A 19,889-nucleotide genomic window follows, 5' to 3' on the forward strand; every position below is an offset into this window, starting at 1 on the left:
TTTCATTCACTGACAGGGGCGGACGGAGCAGCATCCCCAGAAGAGCACTGCTTTCATGTCCGGCCGTACAATGCCCAGGTCTGACACCAGCCTGTGACAGGGAGAGCTCCGTGCCATGACAGGAAGAGATTGTACAGTGCTGGGGAGGGGGCGTGACCTCCTGTCTCCTCTCTCCCCCTCCCCCGCCTTCTCTCTGCCCCGTGCAGTCTTACAACCCTCCATAGGCAGAGCAGGGAGGGGAGAGGCCGTGTATCCTGTCTCCCTCTGCTGCACAGGGCGGGTGAGTGTCTGTGTATATATGTGTGTGTGTGTATATATATATGTGTCTGTGTATATATGTGTCTGTGTATATATGTGTCTGTGTGTTGTCTGTGTATATATGTGTCTGTGTTTATATGTGTGTGTGTATAAATGTGTCTGTATATATGTGTCTGTCTGTGTATATATGTGTCTGTGTGTATATATGTGTCTGTGTATATATGTGTGTGTGTGTGTGTGTGTGTAGGGGGGGTAAACTGCCTAATCTGGGGGACAACTATGCTGCCTAATCTGGGGGACAACTATGCTGCCTAATCTGGGGGACAACTATGCTGCCTAATCTGGGGGACAACTATGCTGCCTAATCTGGGGGACAACTATGCTGCCTAATCTGGGGGACAACTATGCTGCCTAATCTGGGGGACAACTATGCTGCCTAATCTGGGGGACAACTATGCTGCCTAATCTGGGGGACAACTATGCTGCCTAATCTGGGGGACAACTATGCTGCCTAATCTGGGGGACAACGATGCTCCTAATCTGGGGGACAACTATGCGCCTAATCTGGGGGACAACTATGCTGCCTAATCTGGGGGACAACTATGCTGCCTAATCTGGGGGACAACTATGCTGCCTAATCTGGGGGACAACTATGCTGCCTAATCTGGGGGACAACTATGCTCCTAATCTGGGGGACAACTATGCTGCCTAATCTGGGGGACAACTATGCTGCCTAATCTGGGGGACAACTATGCTGCCTAATCTGGGGTACAACTATGCTGCCTAATCTGGGGGACAACTGGGGTACAACTATGCTGCCTTATCTGGGGGACAACTGGGGTACAACTATGCTCCTAATCTGGGGGACAACTGGGGTACAACTATGCTCCTAATCTGTTGGACAACTGGGGTACAACTATGCTCCTAATCTGGGGGACAACTGGGGTACAACTATGCTCCTAATCTGGGGGACAACTATGCTCCTAATCTGGGGGACAACTGGGGTACAACTATGCTCCTAATCTGGGGGACAACTGGGGTACAACTATGCTCCTAATCTGGGGGACAACTGGGGTACAACTATGCTCCTAATCTGGGGGACAACTGGGGTACAACTATGCTCCTAATCTGGGGGACAACTGGGGTACAACTATGCTCCTAATCTGGAGGACAACTGGGGTACAACTATGCTCCTAATCTGGGGGACAACTATGCTCCTAATCTGGGGGACAACTACCCGGCCCTCCACAATATTTTTAGTTTCTCATGTGGCCCCATGGGATAAATAATTGCCCACCCCATTCCTCCTCAACCCCTGGACATTCCTTAACCTGGAGCCGCCCGGGGAAAGGAGAAAGTGAAGACAAGAGACTGGTGAGACCTCTCTGCAAAATTGTGTATTTAATGCAGTGTTTCCCAACCAGGGTGCCTCCAGCTGTTGCAAAACTATTACTCCCAGCATGCCCAGACAGCCTTTGGCTGTCCGGGCATGCTGGGAGTTGTAGTTTTGCAATAGCTGGAGGCACCCTGGTTGGGAAACACTGATTTAATGTGTGAAACTATCTGCTGCGCTCTGTATCTAATCCTGTCATGTGTGATACTGTCTGCTGAGCCTGTGTATCTAATCCTGTCATGTGTGATACTGTGAGCTGAGCCTGTATATCCAAATCTGTCATGTGCGATACTGTCTGCTGAGCCTGTGCATCTAAATCTGTCATGTGTGATACTGTCTGCTGAGCCTGTGTATCTAATCCTGTTATGTGTGATACTGTCTGCTGAGCCTGTGTATCTAATCCTGTTATGTGTGATACTATCTGCTGAGCCTGTGCATCTAAATCTGTCATGTGTGATACTGTCTGATTAGCCTGTTTATCTGACGTTGCGCAGGGGGACGTCACTCGTCATCAGAGAGAGCCAGCGTTGCTGTCGCGCTCCACCACTACCGCCGCCGCTGGCATAAATAGGGTTTTGGTAGGTATTCTCTAAATGTAAATTTTTTTGTGCGATATAGGAAAACTCCCCCCGCATGTATATTGTATCCCTCCAATCCCCTATGCCATTTCTTAAACCCCCCTCCCATCCCCCATGCCATTTCTTAAACCCCCCTCCCATCCCCCATGCCATTTCTTAAACCCCTGATCCCTCAGCCCCTGTGCAATCTGGCCCCTCCCCTTTTGTAGCTCCACCCCCACATAGCCACACCCATGACCGGTATTTTTCTGAGGGAAAGGTGGCAACCCTACATATCGCCCAGGGGGTCATTATGCCCCCCCATGTCAGCGATCACCGCAGATTGCTGGACAATTCAGTCCAGCGATCTGTGGCGATTCCGGGTCAATCGGGTCTCCAGTGACCCGATGACCCGGAATTACTGGCTGTTCGGGCCCGTCTCTGACGGCCCCGAACAGCCAGAGCCTGCAGGGGTGAGGTGGCACTGGTGCCACCTCACGATCGCCCTGATTCGTCGGCCGGATTACCGGCCGACCAATCAGGGCGCCTGCTGCGGGTGTCACTCCCGCACCCGCTCCGCCCCTCTTCTGGAGGACGTGAGTGGGTGCGGGACGTGCACCCCGGGTGCTGGGGACCCTGTTGGGATCGGGGCCCCAGGAGCAGCTGCGGCGGCGGAGACGACGAGGGACTGACCTGCAGCGTCTGGATCGTTGGAGGTGAGTGACAGCCTCCTGCTGTTGCTTAGCAACAGCTCCCAGCATGCAAAAATGGCATGCTGGGAGCTGTAGTTATGCAACAGCAGGAGGCAGACCACCACAACTCCCAGCATTCCCTTATGGGTATGCTGGGACTTATGGTTTTGCAACAGCTGGAGGCACATTCTTTCTATGGAAAAGTGTACCTTCAGCTGTTGTATAACTACAACTCCCAGCTTGCACAAACAGCTAAAGTGCATGCTGGGAGTTGTAGTGGTGCATCTGCTGGTTGCATAACTACAACTCCCAGCATGCCCGTTGGCTGTCGGTGACTGCTGAGAGTTGTAGTTTTGCAACAGCTGAAGGCACAATGGTTGTGAAACTCAGAGTTTTTTTTTACCTAACTCAGTGTTTCACGACCGGTGTGCCTCCAGCTGTTGCAAACTACAACTCTCAGCAGTCACCGTACACCATGCACCGTACATGCTGGGAGTTGTAGTTTTGCAACAGCTGGAGGCACACTGGTTGTGAAACACTGAGTTAGGTCACAAACTCAGTGATACATAACCAGTGTGCCTACAGTTGTTGCAAAACTGCAACTCTCAGCAGTCACCGACAGCCAACGGGCATGCTGGGAGTTGTAGTTATGCAACAGCTGGATGTCCCCCCCAATGTGAACGTACAGGGTACACTCACATGGGCGGAGGATTACAGTAAGTATCTGGCTGCAAATTTGAGCTGCCGCAAACTTTCTGCTGCAGCTCAAATTGCCAGCGAGAAACTACTGTGAACCCCCGCCCGTGCGACTGTACCCTAAAAACACTACACTACACTAACACAAAAAATAAAATAAAAAGTAAAAAACACTACATATACACATACCCCTACACAGCCCCCCTCCCCTCCGCAATAAAAATGAAAAACGTCTGGTACGCCACGGTTTCCAAAACGGAGCCTCCAGCTGTTGCAAAACAACTACTCCCAGTATTGCCAGATAGCCACTGACTGTCCAGGCATGCTGGGAGTTTTGCAACAGCTGGAGGCACCCTGTTTCTTATTGGTTGCTGCGGGCAACTCGGCAACTTTTTCTCTGGACAGGTCTTGATGAATCTCCCCCATTGAGCCTGCCAGAGCCGCAGTGATCTGTGTAAGAAACCTATGGGCCCAGGCTGTTAGGGCCACCAAATGATATTACACATACTGAGTGTCTGGTTAGGAGAAATAAATATAATGCACCCACAGGGAGTAGCGCCATTTTAATAAAAATTGCCAACAATCCCTGAGATAAGTCATCCAGAATATGTAAAAAGGTTTTTGGATTTTCAGCCAATCAGAAAGCAGCACGACTCAAATAGAACTCCCGTGAGGTCACACATGTGATGTCATCACCATTGTCATTGGTGAGGGGCCTAAACTGTAGGAACCTAGGAATACACATTCATACCCGCCTGTGACTGGTAAGTATCACATCTTTTTGTCCAGTTCCATGTGCATTTCTATAATAAACATGTAACTAATCTCTCTTTTCTTTTCCTATCTTAGATGCACACCTTCCAGGCTGTGGGGCAGCACATACACTGACACTTTGCCCAAATTCTAGAGGTAACCTCCTTTAGTATGCCCAGAGGAAGGGCAGTACAGTAGCCATGGATTCCCTACAGGTTTCCTCCCCTCTGGAGGTTTTTCCTGTCCTGAGTTAGTTACTGTCCGCTCTTTGTGAGTGATGGAGGTTACATAAAATCCCTACACAAACATTTTTGTAAATAATAAATAAAGTTCCCTTTGTTTAAACTGTTCTTTGACTTGTTTGACTCATTTATTTTATTTGTGTGTGTGAAAAATAGTGTTATCAAAATGTGGATGACAGAAGTGTCCAAAACTGCTGCCCGATCTGCCCCATGTGATGAGGTGAGAGGCGGCTGATGCTGGGGGGACAGTTGTCAAGGCAACCGTAGGGCACCCAGCAAGTTCTGATGTTTTATGCCCAGAAATGGTCGGCTACTCACTGTGTCAGAAGATTCTCATCCTAGATATGAAGACAATCAGGGATCAAAACCTGTGGAGAGGAAAAGGTGACCAGTTGCCCATAGCAACCAATCAGATCACTTCTTCTATTTTTCAGAGGTCTTGTTAAGAATGAAGGAAGCGATCTGATTGGTTGCTATGGGCAACTGATCAACTTTTCCCCTGCACGGGTTTTGATAAATCTCCCCAATAATTATTACAACCATGTCACACACTTAGGGTTACCACCTGGCTGGTATTTTAGACACCCTGCCAGTATTTGTAATATAAAAATAGCTCTGATTGGTGAAGATTTCTCCCTCACACACAGGAGCACAGCACACTCAGCACAAAGGGAGAAGATTCACCCCTTAAGGACCACGGGCTTATGGGTACGACCTTGCTCCCTGGTACTTAAGGACCAAGGGTGTCCTGTACGCCCATGGGAATTTCCGTCACCCCCCCGTGTGCCGGGCGGGGACCGGACCGGGATGACTGCTGATATTTATCTGCAGGCATCCCGTGCCAATGCCCAGGTCAGCGATCGCCACAAATCGCCGGTGAATTCACACCGGCCATTTGCGACGATTCCGTGTCACACGGGTCTCTGCTGACCCGGTGACCCGAAAAATAAGGGATAGGAGATAGGTGGCAGGGGTGCTACTCCTCCTATCCCTGCTATTGGTTAATCAGAAGCGATCGACCAATAGCAGATTGGGGGCGGGGGATTAACGTTCGGTTCCCCCCCCCACTCTGCCCACCAACTGTTGTCCAGGCAGAGCAGGGGAACCGTCGGTGAACGGCGCCGGAGGTTACTTACCCTTGGCGGCGATCCTCGGCGGCGGCAATGATGTGCGGCAGGCTCCATGGATCCTACGGAAGCCGGCAAATAGTTTCCTAGCAACATCTGGAGGGCTACAGTTTGGAGATCCCTGTGCAATGGTCTCTAAAATGTGGCCCTCTAGATCTTGCAAAACTACAACTCCCAGCATGCCCACACAGCAGTTAGCTGTCTGGGCATGGTGTGATTTGTAGTTTTGAAACATCTGGGGGGGCCACAGTTTGGAGATTACTGTGCAGTGGTCTCTAAACTGTAGCCCTCCAGATGTTGGAAAACTGCAAATCTCAGCATGCCCAAACAGCAAACCGCTGTCTCGACATGCTGAGAGTTGTAGTTGCGTACCTCCAGCTGTTGCATAGCTACATCTCCCAGCATTCCCTTCAGCGATCAATACATGCTGATAGTTGCAGTTTTGCAACAGCTGGAGGTACACTGGTTGGAAAATGCTGAGTTAGGTAACAGAACCTAACTGAAGGTTTTTCAACCATTGTGCCTCCAGCTGTTGCAAAAGTACAACTCCCAGCATTCAAAGTCTGCCAGTGCATGCTGGAAGTTGTAGTTTTGCAACAGCTAGAGGTTTGCCTCCCCCCCCCAAATGAATGTACAGGGTCCATTCACACGGGCGGGTTTACAGTGAGTTTCCTGCTTCAAGTTTGAGCTGTGGCAAATTTTCCGCCACAGCACAAACTCCTAGCGGGAAACTCACTGTAAACCCCGCCAGTGCGAATGTACCCTAAAAACACTGCACTACACTACACTAACACATAATAAAGGGTAAAACACTACATATACACCCCTTTACACTGTCCCCACCAATACAAATGAAAAACGTATCGTACGGCAGTGTTTCCAAAATGGAGCCTCCAGCTGTTGCACAACAACAACTCCCAGCATTTCCGGACAGCCACTGACTGTCCAGGCATTCTGGGAGTTAAGCAACAGCTGGAGGCACCCTGTTTGGGAATCACTGGCATAGAATACCCCAATGTCCACCCCTATGCAATCCCTAATTTAGTCCTCAAATGCTCATGACGCTCTCTCACTTTGAAGCCCTGTCGTATTTCAAGGAAACAGTTTAGGGCCACATATGGGGTATTTCTGTACTCGGGAGAAATTGCGTTACAAATTTTGGGGGGCTTTTTTTTCTTTTACCCCTTATGAAAAGGAAAAGTTAAGGTCTATACCAGCCTGTTAGTGTAAAAAAATGTTGCACTAACATGCTGGTTTTGCCTCATACTTTTTATTTTCACAAGCAGTAAAAGGAAAAAAAGACCCCAAAAATTGGTAACGCAATTTCTCCTGAGTATGCAAATACCCCATATGTGGGCGTAAAATGCTCTGCGGACGCCCAACAAGGCTCAGGAGTGAGAGAGCGCCATGCACATTTGAGGCCTAAATTGGTTATATGCACAGGGGTGGCTGATTTTACAGCAGTTCTGACATAATCACAATGTAACAAGGAGTATGTAACAAGGGGTATAGTGAGCCTTAACATCCCACAGGTGTTTGACGAATTTTGTTAAAGTTGGATGGGAAGATAACCAAAAAATATTTTTTCCACTAAAATGCTGGTGTTACCCTAAATTTTTCATTTTCACAATGGAAAATAGGAAAAAAGCCCCCCCAAATGTGTAACCCCATTTCTTCTGAGTAAGAACATAACCTATATGTGGATGTAAAGTGCTCTGCGGGCAAACTACAATGCTCAGAAGAGAAGGAGCATACCCCTCACAGAATTTAATAAGGGGTGCAGTGAGCATTTACACCCCACAGGTGTCTGACAGATTTTTGGAACAGTGGTCCGTGAAAATGAAAAATTAAAATTTTCATTTGCAAATGAAAAATTTTTATTTTCATTTGCACAGCCCACTGTTCCAAAGATCTGTCAAATGTCAGTGGGGTGTAAATGCTCAGTGCACCCCTTATTAAATTCTATGAGGGGTGTAGTTTCCAAAATGGGGTCACATCTGGGGGGCATCCACTGTTCTGGCACCATGGGGGGATTTGTAAACGCACATTCCCTCCGACTTCCATTCCAAACAAATTCTCTCTCCAAAAGCTCAATGGCACTCCTGCTCTTCTGAGCATTGTAGTTCGCCAGCAGAGCACTTGATGTCCACACGTGGGGTATTTCCATATTCAGAAGAAATGGGATTACAAATTTTGGGGGGCATTTTCTCCTATTACCCCTTGTAAAAATGTAAAATTTGGAGAAAAACCTGAATTTTAGTGAAGACATTTTTTTTTTCATTTACACTTCCGACTTTAACAAAAAGTCGTCAATGCCATGTGGGGTTTTTCTTTGCTGTTCTGGCACCATAGGGGCTTCCTAAATGCGACATGCCCCCCATAAACCATTTCACAAAAAATTTTTTCATTTACACATCTCACTTTAATGAAAAGTCGTCAAACACCTGTGGGCTGTTAAAGCTCACTGGACCCCTTGCTACGTGCTTTGAGGGATGTAGTTTCCAAAATAATATGCCATTTTTTTTTTGCTGTTCTGGCATAATAGGATCTTCCTAAATGTCACATGCCAAAACCCCCAAAACCATTTCAGCAAAATATACTCTCCAAAATCTCATTACAGCTCCTTCCCTTCTGAGCCCTCTACTGCGCCCGCCGAAAACTTAACATACACATATGAGGTATTTCCTTACTCAAGAGAAATTGGGTTAAACATTTTGGTGGGTTTTTTCTCCTATGACCCATTGTAAAAAATCTAAAACTGGGTCTACAAGAAAATGCAAGTGTAAAAAATGAAGATTTTGAATTTTCTCCTTCACTTTGCTGCTATTCCTGTGAAAGACCTAAAGGGTTAACACACTTACTGAATGTCATTTTAAATACTTTCATGGGTGCAGTTTTTATAATGGGGTCATTTGTGGGGTATTTCTAATATGAAGGCCTTTCAAATCCACTTCAATCCTAAACTGGTCCCTGAAAAATTCAGATTTAGAAAATTTTGTGAAAAATTGGAAAATTGCTGCCGAACTTTGAAGCCCTCTGATGTCTTCTTAAAGAAAAAAAACATGTCAACTTTATGATGCAAATATAAAGTAGACATATTGTATATGTGAATCAATATATAATTTATTTGGGATGTCCATTTTCCTTACAAGCAGAGAGCTTAAAAGTTAGAAAAATGCTAAATTTTCAATTTTTTCATCAAATGTTGGAATTTTTCACCAAGAAATTATGCAAATATTGACGAAAATTTACCACTAACATAAAGTAGAATATGTCACAAAAAAAACAAACAATCTCGGTATCAGAATGAAAAGTAAAAGCATCCCAGAGTTATTAATGTTTAAAGTGACAGTGGTCAGATGTGCAAAAAACGCTCTGGTCCTTAAGGTGGAAATGGGCTTGGTCCTTAAGGGGTTAACCACCTCCTGGCTGCCCTGATCCTACACTAAGTGACTGCAGCCCCTGTAAGCACACACTGTCACACTGTGACTGATAAGGAGGGGGAGGGAGGGGAGATGGCACAGCAGCAGACTGATAAGAACATTAAAGGGGTACTCCGGTGAAAACCTTTTTTTCTTTTAAATCAACTGGTGGCAGAAAGTTAAACAAATTTGTAAATTACTTCTATTAAAAAATCTTAATCCTTCCTGTACTTATTAGCTGCTGAATACTACAGAGGAAATTATTTTCTTTTTGGAATGCTCTCTGATGACATCACGAGCACAGTTCTCAACTGCTGATGTTATTATAATAATAATAACGCTTTATTTACTGTTGTCCTTTGAGGGATTTGAACCCCAGTCCCCCACACTGCAAGGCAGCAGTGCTAACCACTGAGCCACCATGCTGCCTTCAGCATACATCTGCTATACATCTGCTATACATCTGCTATGCATCTGCTATGCATCTGCTATGCATGGTTGCTAAAATGGACAGAGATGTCAGCAGAGAGCACTGTGCTCGTGATGTCATCAGTGTTCCAAAAAGAAAGGAATTTCCTCTGTAGCATTCAGCAGCTAATAAGTACTGGAAGGATTACTATTTTTAAATAGAAGTAATTTACAAATATGTTTAACTTTCTGCCACCAGTTTATTTAAAAGAAAAAAGGCTTTCACCGGAGTACCCCTTTAAGGAGGAGTTTTTTTTTTCATTTTTATTTTTTTTCAGGATCTACAACTACAGTACTACAACTCCCATTGTAATGTGTCTGTTCGGCCTGTGCCTCTTCCAACTTTGAGCCTTATGGGGGCACAGATGGATCACACTGGGAGTTGTAGTACTTTAACTTTTACTTTGTGAAATACAGTTCCCCTATAACTCTGCAGTTTCTGTAGAAGTAAAAGGCTCAGCCTCAGGGTCACTTCACACATCCTTATTTATGCTGCAGATTTTGCTGTCTATTGACTTCAATGGGTAACTAAATCTGCTACAGGAAATCTGCAGCAGAAATTACAGTGTGAACTCTCCCTTAGGGTGCCTTCGTATGAGCAGATTTTTTTCAAACTCGTACCATGTTTCTCGCAGTGAGTTTGAATGGGGGCGGGCTCTCTGCGGCCTGTCCACAGTAGATTTTTGGCAGCAGAATTTCCACTGTGGAAAATCCGCCACAGACCCTGTTGACTGCTGTTTATTTGCTGCAGACAGACATAATTACAGGGGACATATAGGGACTCAACCTGACGGGACTGTAGGACCATATCCCATACTGGGACATCACATATCATTGTATTCTAATCAGGGTGCATACAGCTGTTGCAAAATGAAGGGGTCAGTATATAATAAACCTTCATATATGGGGTCAGTATATAATATAGATTCATCTATGGCGTCAGTATAAAGTATAAATTCATATATGGGGGTCAGTATACAGTATAAATTCATTTGTATGGACCAGTATATATCTATCTATCTATCTATATATATAGTAGAGGAGGGAAGCAGCACTCCTGCGATAAAAGTGAACGGGTGCCTGACTGCTGTTGATCTGGGTCAGAGATCCAAAGTGAAGTAGTCAAGTAGAAGCAGTGGCACTCCAAGCTGGTGAAATAAAGTGATGTCTTTATTTACTCCAAAGTGAGCTACGTTTCTATATATATATGTATATATATATATATATATATATATATATATATATATATATATATATGGCTATCTATATATATATATATATATATATATATATATATATATATGTGGAACTAGAAGGTAGTAAAAATTCATATGTGGAGGTATTAAAAGATTTATTAAAAAAAATTAAAAAAGGAGAAATACATTTTAATATATGTGGGCAGCCCATCTATATAGGTGTGGCTCACACATGGGTGAGCGGCTCATCAGGCCCCCCATGATCCACTCAGGCCCATCGCTACAGGACAGGCAAACCAATCAATTGCTTGGGGCCCTAAGAAGAGCCTGTGCTTGCCCGTCCTGTAGCAACGGGGCAATTCCCCCCCATCACTTTTAAGAACATCCCTGTGTCCCAAAAGATGTTTTCGGGTCACAGGGATGCCCCCGTTAACTCTCTGCGGCCCCGCGTTAAGTTTAAAAACGCAGAGGCCGCCGGGAGAAGGCCGGAGCATCAAGGAGGAGGAAGACGCGCGCTGGCCAGCTTGGTAAGTGACCAGCGGGATGTCATCTTCGGTTCTCCGACCACCGCTTCTCCGGTCCTGGGAACTAATGCTATGGCCGGACAGGAGGAGCGCTGGACGGAACACTGAATTGGGGCAGCACACAGGTATACAGCGTCCAGCCATACACTGTATATCGCTGGAGGCTATAGTATGTCTGTGGGGAACACTGCCTACATAATGTGGGGGAAAAATGCCTGCCTAATGTGGGGGAACACTGCCTGCCTAATGTGGGGGAACACTGCTGCACCTATAGTGGGGGGAACACTGCTGAACCTAATGTGGGGGGAACACTTTCTTTTTAATTTTTTTTGCAAGAAAGGTGTCAACCCTATCTATTAGTAGTTCAACAATGACACTAAGTAATGCTATGAAATAGTATAGCATTGTTTAGTGTTAGCAGTCTAATGATTGCATATAAAAGTCCGCTTTGGAGACTTAAAAAAGTGTCAACAAAATAATATTTAATATTGTCCTGTACAGAAATGTCCATACTATTTAAACATAATGGGGGAGATTTATCAAAACCTGTCCAGAGGAAAAGTTGCTGAGTTGCCCATAGCAACCAATGAGATCTCTTCTGCAAAAATGAAATAAGCGATCTGATTGGTAGCTATGGGCCACCAATCAGATCGAATTTCCCTTTGGACAGGTTTTGATAAATCTCCCCCTATGTCTATGATCCCATACGATGAATGGTGCATACTCATTTTGTAAAAAAAAAAGTGACATCTTTTAACCCCTAAACCTGTTCAGGATTAGTGTTGCTGGCGAATATTCGCAATGCAAATTTTATACGCGAATATCGCATATTCGCGAATTCGCGAATATTCACGAATATAGCACTAAATATTCGTAATTAATCTTTTTTTTCCACAGTACACATCACAGTGATCCCTCTCTGCTTCCAGCTTGTGTGGTGTAAAGAAGGCTCTATTACTACTGTGTGAGACTGGCGTACGAATGTTCGTTTATGCTAATTTTAGCACATGCAAATTTTCGCGATTATGCGAATATTACGAATATGCGAATTTAGCGAATATATGACGAATATTGGTCCATATATTCGCAAAATATGACGAATTCGAATATGGCCTATGCTGCTCAACACTATTCAGGATGCAGGGCGTATGCATACGCCCTGCATCCCGAGTCCTTATGGACGTAGGGCGTATGGATACGCCCGTGGGAATTCCGGTCCCCGCCGCTAGCCGGTTGGGGACCGGACCAGGATGCCTGCAGAAATCATTCAGCAGGCATCCCGGCACATCGCCGAGGGAGGTCCTGAGACCCCCCCCCCCCCCCCCCCCATGTCAGCGATCGCAGAAAATCGCATGCCGATTCAGACATGCGATTTTCTGCTATTTCGGGCTGATCGGGTCTCTGGTGACCCGATCGCCAGGAAAATAGTGATGAGCGGAGCTGTCTGTGACAGCCACAATCATCCTGAGGGATAGGAGCGATATTGCGATCTCCTCCTATCCCCTGCCATTAGTCAGAAATGAATTCTGACCAATGGCAGCGCACGACAGGGGGTTGCCATGGAAACCCCTCGTTCTGCCCAACCCTGGATTTCGGGCAGAACGGGGGGAGAAGATGGCGGCCGGTACCTGCAAAGAAGATGCGATGGGGATCGGTGATAATCGATGGAGACAGCGGAGATCAGCGGCGCAGGTAGGGAGACGACGGTGGGGGGAAAGAAAGGTGGCAGTAAGCGATATTTACTGCTGCCCTTCTAGTGGGTGCCAAACTGCAACTCCCAGCATGCCCAGACAGCCAAAGGCTGTCTGGGCATGCTGAGAGTTGTAGTTTTACAACATCTGGAGGTTCACAGTTTGGTAGCCCTCCAGATGTTGCCAAACTACAACTCTCAGCATGCCTTGACTGCCCAGGCATGCTGGGAGTTGTAGTTCTGTAACATTTGTCCCTTCAGATCTTTTGAAAATTTTGAAAATTGCTGCTATACTTTGAAGCCCTCAAATTTTTTCAAAAAGTAAAAATATGTAGATTTTATGATGCCAACATAAAGTAGACATATTTGTTAATCAATATAAAATTTATTTTGAATATCCATTTTCCTTACAATTAGAGAGCTTCAAAGTTAGAAAAATGCTAAATTTTCATGAAATTTTGGTATTTTTCACCAAGAAAGGATGCAAGTAATGTCGAAAATTTACCACCAAAATAAAGTAAAATATGTCACAAAAAAACAATCTCAGAATCAGAATAATCGGTAAAAGCATCTTAGAGTTATTAATGCTTAAAGTGACGGTGGTCAGAATTGCAAAAACGGCTGCGTCCTTAAGGTGTTAAGGACGCCACCTGTTTTTACCTTAAAGGGGTTCTCCGCCCCTAGACATCTTATCCCCTTTCCAAAGGATCTACTATGCGGCACCCACCTTTAGCGGCTTCCGGAACCGCTGGAGGTCCTCAGGCTGAGTCCATCTCGACCACTGGGACGGAAGATCGTGACGTCACGATTCCGCCCCGTGGGACGTGACACTCCACCCTTTGTCACGCCCCTCCCATAGATTTGCATTGAGGGGCGGAGTGTGATGTCACACGTGGGCGGAGTGTGATGTCACGATCTTCCGTCCCCGTGGTCGAGATGGACTCAGCCTGAGGACCTCCAGCGGTTCCGGAAGCCGCTAAAGGTGGGTGCCGCATGGTAGATCCCTGGGGTCCCCAGCAGCGGGACCGTGGCGATCTGACATCTTATCCCCTATCCTTTGGATAGGGGATAAGATGTCTAGGGGCGGAGTACCCCTTTAATGACCAAGCCCAATTTTTCAAATCTGTCCTGTGTCTCTTTAAGTGGTAATACCTCTGACATGCATTTACTTAGCAACGTGATTCTGAGATAGTTGTTTTCGTGATATATTGTACTTTATATTAGTGGTAAATCTTTGTTGATTTATGTAGCATTTTTTGTGGAAAAACTCCAAAATATTGTGAAAAATTTGAAAAAGTTCTGCCGTTTCTTTCCTTTTTTTTTCTTTTTTTTTAATGGAATTCCCTGTATGGTAAAAATAACGTTATTTTAATTCTTTGGATCGGTACGATTATAGCAATACCAAATTTATATAGCTTTTTTTATGTTATTTTTTTCTTTTCTCAACAAAATCCTTTTTTTTTCCCTTTTTTGAGTAGTCATGTTCTGACAACCATAACTTTTTTTAATTTTTTCGGCCAAGGCCATTGTGTGGGAGCTTATTTCTTGCAAGACAAGCTGTACTTTTTATTGGTACCATTTTTTTGTGATCCATGCTGCCTTTTGACCTTTTTGTGTTTTTTTTTTTACTCTTTTTTTTACGGTGATCACCGTGCGGGATAAATACAATTAACAATTTATTGTACAAATCATTACAGATGTGGCAATACCTATTATGTATAGGTTTGTTTGTTTGTTTATTTTTTATTTTTTTTGGGTGACAATATATGGTCATATATATATATATATATATATATATATATATCCTGTCAAACCCATAGATTCCGTGATCAGGACTGATCACGGCATCTATGGGATTAATGCTGCCGAGACCAGCGCGATCACGGTCTCGGCAGCTGCGGCGGGACCTTGGCTGTGATTGACAGCTGGGTCCTGCCGTCAAACTCCTGCAGCGCATCGCGCAGAGCAGGAGATCGATAGGACGTATGCATACTTACAGTTGCACTAACAAGTTAGCAACTTGGACATATACATACGTCCTGGGGCGGGAAGGGGTTAAAAATAGTACAATAATAGAAAATGTAAACATGGGTATTGTTTAAGTCACTGACCCACGAAATAAAGAGAACATGTCAGTTTTTACCGTAAAATGCACTACGTAAAAATGAAAACCCCAAAATTAGCAACATTTTTTTTTTCAATCCCCCCCCCCCAAAAAAAAACAATATAATGTGGAATTTTGTTTTGCTCTACATACAAAATAAAATGTGTCATTACAAAGTACAATTGTTTGCACAAAAAAAACAAGGATCGTTGAAATGGGCTGTGGCTCAAAGAGTTATAAGGGTTATCCACCATAGGGTGATACTAGTACTTACCAGCCAGACAGTAATGGACATGCTTAGGAAGGATCTGTGCTTGTCTTGGGGCTAAATGACTGTGTTTTAAGTACACAAGAACGATGCTGATTTTTTGTGAACTGTTTATATTTCCTGTTTGAGTTCCTTCTCTCCAATGACAAGTCCCAGGATTCCTTGTATGTAAATGTGAGGTCACTTTTTTCCTCTTACGCATCATCGTGTTCCTGAAAGCCGCTGTGCCGGCCTTGAGATCGCAGGGATCACCAGTGGTCGGACCCCCCATGATCAGACATCTTATCCCCTATCCTTTGGATAGGGGATAAGAAGTTTAGGGGTGGGGTACCCCTTTATCGACCGGGAAGGAAGTTTTGTTTTTCCCGGTCGATAAATACAATACATTTTTACAATTTTTCCACTTGCAGACCCATTTAAGACTTGTTTTGTGAGCCGCCAACTGTACTTAGTACTATTTTGATTCTGTGCTATTTTTTTGCGCCATGATCTGTAGTTTTTATCAGTACCCTTTTCGTTTTGATGAAATTTTTTGATCACTTTTGTTTTTTCTGGTTTATGAAGTGACCAAAATTTTTCTTTTTTACTTTTCCGTAAACTTGTCACATGTTTTGTTACCCAGAGAGCACCAGCTAACCAGGTGACCTGCAGCTTGACCTATGGCTCCTTGCTCAGCCCCCCTTTATAATGAGGGGGAGCCATTATAATCTCTCTCTTCCACCACATTCTCTGCTAAGGTCAAGTTCAATCCAGATGTCTCAGAGCCAGTGTCCAGGACATCTGGAGGCCTCAAGCCTAACCAGCAGTCACATGTCAGTAAGTCAAGTCGTCTATGTCTGCTGTCACTACCTACAGTCAAGTCTATAGTCAAGTCTATTATAGTCAGTGGGGCTGAGATAAAGTCTGTCCAAACACTGCAAGTCCCAGCAAGCTGCAAGGTCCCATCTGTGTTACTGGTCACCTCTCTGGGATCCTGGCCTAGCTGTAAAGACTGTTACTATCTGTCAACCTCAGTAAAGCTACCGTTAACCCTAACCTGGTCTTGGACTATTATTACACTGCCTAACCTAGGAATAGCGGTGCTACTGTTAGGGTGGTTACCGGGAAAGCCACGCCCTGGAATCACGAACATTTAGGGGTTAATAACATCTGCCCCTGGGCTATAACATACACCTCACACCTTCACACCCTGTGGCACACCCCAATGGCATCTTGTGAGAAAAGAAATAAGTGGGCAGTTTTTTGTCATGTTTTTGCTTTGTGGTTCCTTGAGGGGGGGGGGGGGGTGTATGGCAGTTGGGGTGTTGCTGTGAGGTATATCACGGTTATAATTAACTCTTGTCAGTCGTGACGCCAGGGTGGGGGTTAATACTGTGATGCTTGGCCTATCGCCCCCCTTCCCAAAAGCGATAGGGAGATGTAGAATAAATGCAATGTCCACAACCAGAGCTTCGCTGAAAACTTTCAGAAACTTTACTGAAGATTTTCTGTAACATGGGATAACAGTAACAGTCTTTATAACAAAGTCTTTGTACAGCTTAGCTGAGTTTGACGTATGGTTGGGACTTTTGTAAATTCTTTAGCTTAGTAGGATTTATTATGCGTAGAGCCGCTGGATTTAGGGTTATGTGTAGGTTCAGGGTCCTTGCTAGAAGTAGCGGGGAAGTTTGTAAGAACTCACTGTTTGATTGGAGCCGAGGCCGGCAGTCTTTGGCCCAGTGGTTGCCGATGACAGCTGCACAGATCTTTACTCATCAGCAGCCCACGAGGAAAGAGAGCGATTAATGGCCACAGCTCCCTTATATGGGCAGGGGCTGGCCGTTTTAGGATTGGTCGCCACCATCTGTCAATCAGCTTTATAAGGTATTGTGGGTATCACGTGACCCAGAACCTCCAAAGGTCCTCTTACCTACCATAGAGACTAAACTACAGTCACATGACCCGCAGGCCCTGCGACGCTATGCAAGGTAAGTATACACTTTCCATACAGTATTTACATTTATTTTAGCAATATATTAACTATATGAGGGGTGACTAGGGGAGGACTAAAGAAGCGGAATCCCACAGTTACTAGGAACTCTGACTTTGGGGACCCCTAACAAAGGTACGGTATGCAATACTGTACCGAGACACCACATTTTTTCTTTGACCGATATGCGTACCTGTAGTCCGGCGTGGCGTCCCTCTGAAGGTCCGCTTCTTCTTGCGCTGAATTGCACTCTGGAGGCGGCCCGCCGGCTGGACTTGAATATTCATGGGCGCCGGCCACATGAGCGTTCAGAAGGCACAAGTGCTCACGAGACCAGCACCCACACTATAACCGGGTGTATCAGGTTTAGTGTGGTGAATGGGTGACCGTTTTCCTTCAAACACAACTTATGGGTAGCCTTTTTCAAAGCCCACATTGCTTTTTTTATTTTTTATTTTATCCCCCCCCTTCCGACAGATGTCTGTCCAGCTGTTGCAAAACTACAACTCCCATTATACCCTGACAGATGAAGGCCGAAGGCTGTCAGGGCATGCTGGGAGTTGTAGTTTTGCAAATGCTGGACAGCCACAGGGGATCACTGATGCAGTATGTCAATCTCGGCCTATGCTGCCTGATCTTGAACTGGCAGCAGGAGCCACAACCACTTTAAATCAATAAGCAGCGCTGGCTGCCGGGACGTCTGATGAATAATATCCTTCCGCTCCACACTGCAACGTCAGGGGCATCACTCGTAAGACGTCCCAGCAGCCAGCACTGCCCATTGGGAGAGATTTATCAAAACCTGTCCAGAGGAGAAGTTGCTGTGTTGTCCATAACAACCAATCAGATCGCTTCTTAAATTTTTTAGAGGCCCTTTCAAAAATGAAAGAAGTGATCTGATTGGTTACATAGTTACATAGTTAGTACGGTCGAAAAAAGACATATGTCCATCAAGTTCAACCAGGGAATTAAGGGTAGGGGTGTGGCACGATATTGGGGAAGGGATGGGATTTTATATTTCTTCATAAGCATTAATGTTATTTTGTTCCAGGAATGTATCTAATCCTGTTTTAAAGCTGTTAATTTTTCCTGCTGTGACCAGTTCCTGAGGTAGACTGTTCCATAAGTTCACAGTTCTCATGGTAAAGAAGGCGTGTCGCCCCTTGAGACTAAACTTTTTCTTCTCCAGATGGAGGGAGTGCCCCCTCGTCCTTTGGGGGGGGTTTAACCTGGAACAGTTTTTCTCCATATTTTTTGTATGGGCCATTAATATACTTATACACGTTTATCATATCCCCCCCTTAAAGGTCTCTTCTCAAGACTAAACAATTGTAACTCCTTTAATCGCTCCTCATAGCTAAGATTTTCCATGACCCATATTAGTTTAGTCGCGTGTCTCTGCACCCTCTCCAGCTCCACAGTTGCTGTGGGCAACTCGGCAACTTTTTCTCTGGACAGGTGATGAATCTCCCCCATTGAGCCTGCCAGAGCCGCAGTGATCTGTGTAAGAAACCTATGGGCTCAGGCTGTTAGGGCCACCAAATGATATTACAAATACTGAGTGTCTGGTTAGGAGAAATAAATATAATGTACCCACAGGGAGTAGCGCCATTTTAATAAAAATTGCCAAAAATCCCTGAGATAAGTCATGCAGAATATGTTAAAAAGGTTTTTTGATTTTCAGCCAATCAGAAAGCAGCACTACTAGTTTTTTTTATTTTCAGCCAATCAGAAAGCAGCACGACTCAAATAGAACTCCCGTGAGGTCACACATGTGATGTCATCACCATTGTCATTGGTGAGGGGCCTAAACTGTAGGAACCTAGGAATACACATTCATACCCGCCTGTGACTGGTAAGTATCACATCTTTTTGTCCAGTTCCATGTGCATTTCTATAATAAACATGTAACTAATCTCTCTTTTCTTTTCCTATCTTAGATGCACACCTTCCAGGCTGTGGGGCAGCACATACACTGACACTTTGCCCAAATTCTAGAGGTAACCTCCTTTAGTATGCCCAGAGGAAGGGCAGTACAGTAGCCATGGATTCCCTACAGGTTTCCTCCCCTCTGGAGGTTTTTCCTGTCCTGAGTTAGTTACTGTCCGCTCTTTGTGAGTGATGGAGGTTACATAAAATCCCTACACAAACATTTTTGTAAATAATAAATAAAGTTCCCTTTTGTTTAAACTGTTCTTTGACTTGTTTGACTCATTTATTTTATTTGTGTGTGTGAAAAATAGTGTTATCAAAATGTGGATGACAGAAGTGTCCAAAACTGCTGCCCGATCTGCCCCATGTGATGAGGTGAGAGGCGGCTGATGCTGGGGGTACAGTTGTCCAGGCAACCGTAGGGCACCCAGCAAGTTCTGATGTCTTATGCCCAGAAATGGTCGGCTACTCACTGTGTCAGAAGATTCTCATCCTAGATATGAAGACAATCAGGGATCAAAACCTGTGGAGAGGAAAAGGTGACCAGTTGTCCATAGCAACCAATCAGATCACTTCTTCTATTTTTCAGAGGTCTTGT

At 45.0% G+C, this 19,889-nt stretch overlaps 1 long non-coding RNA gene across 1 annotated transcript; it reads left to right on the forward strand.

The window, feature by feature from the left end:
* Positions 1-4,231: 4,231 nt before the first annotated feature.
* LOC130291430 (uncharacterized) lies at positions 4,232-19,498 on the forward strand. Its single transcript, XR_008847933.1, has 4 exons — positions 4,232-4,360; positions 4,446-4,811; positions 19,084-19,214; positions 19,300-19,498. It is a non-coding gene; the product is annotated as an uncharacterized LOC130291430 (long non-coding RNA).
* The last annotated feature ends 391 nt before the right edge of the window (positions 19,499-19,889 follow it).

This window comes from Hyla sarda, chromosome 9, assembly GCF_029499605.1.
Source record: "Hyla sarda isolate aHylSar1 chromosome 9, aHylSar1.hap1, whole genome shotgun sequence".
NCBI lineage: Eukaryota > Metazoa > Chordata > Amphibia > Anura > Hylidae > Hyla > Hyla sarda.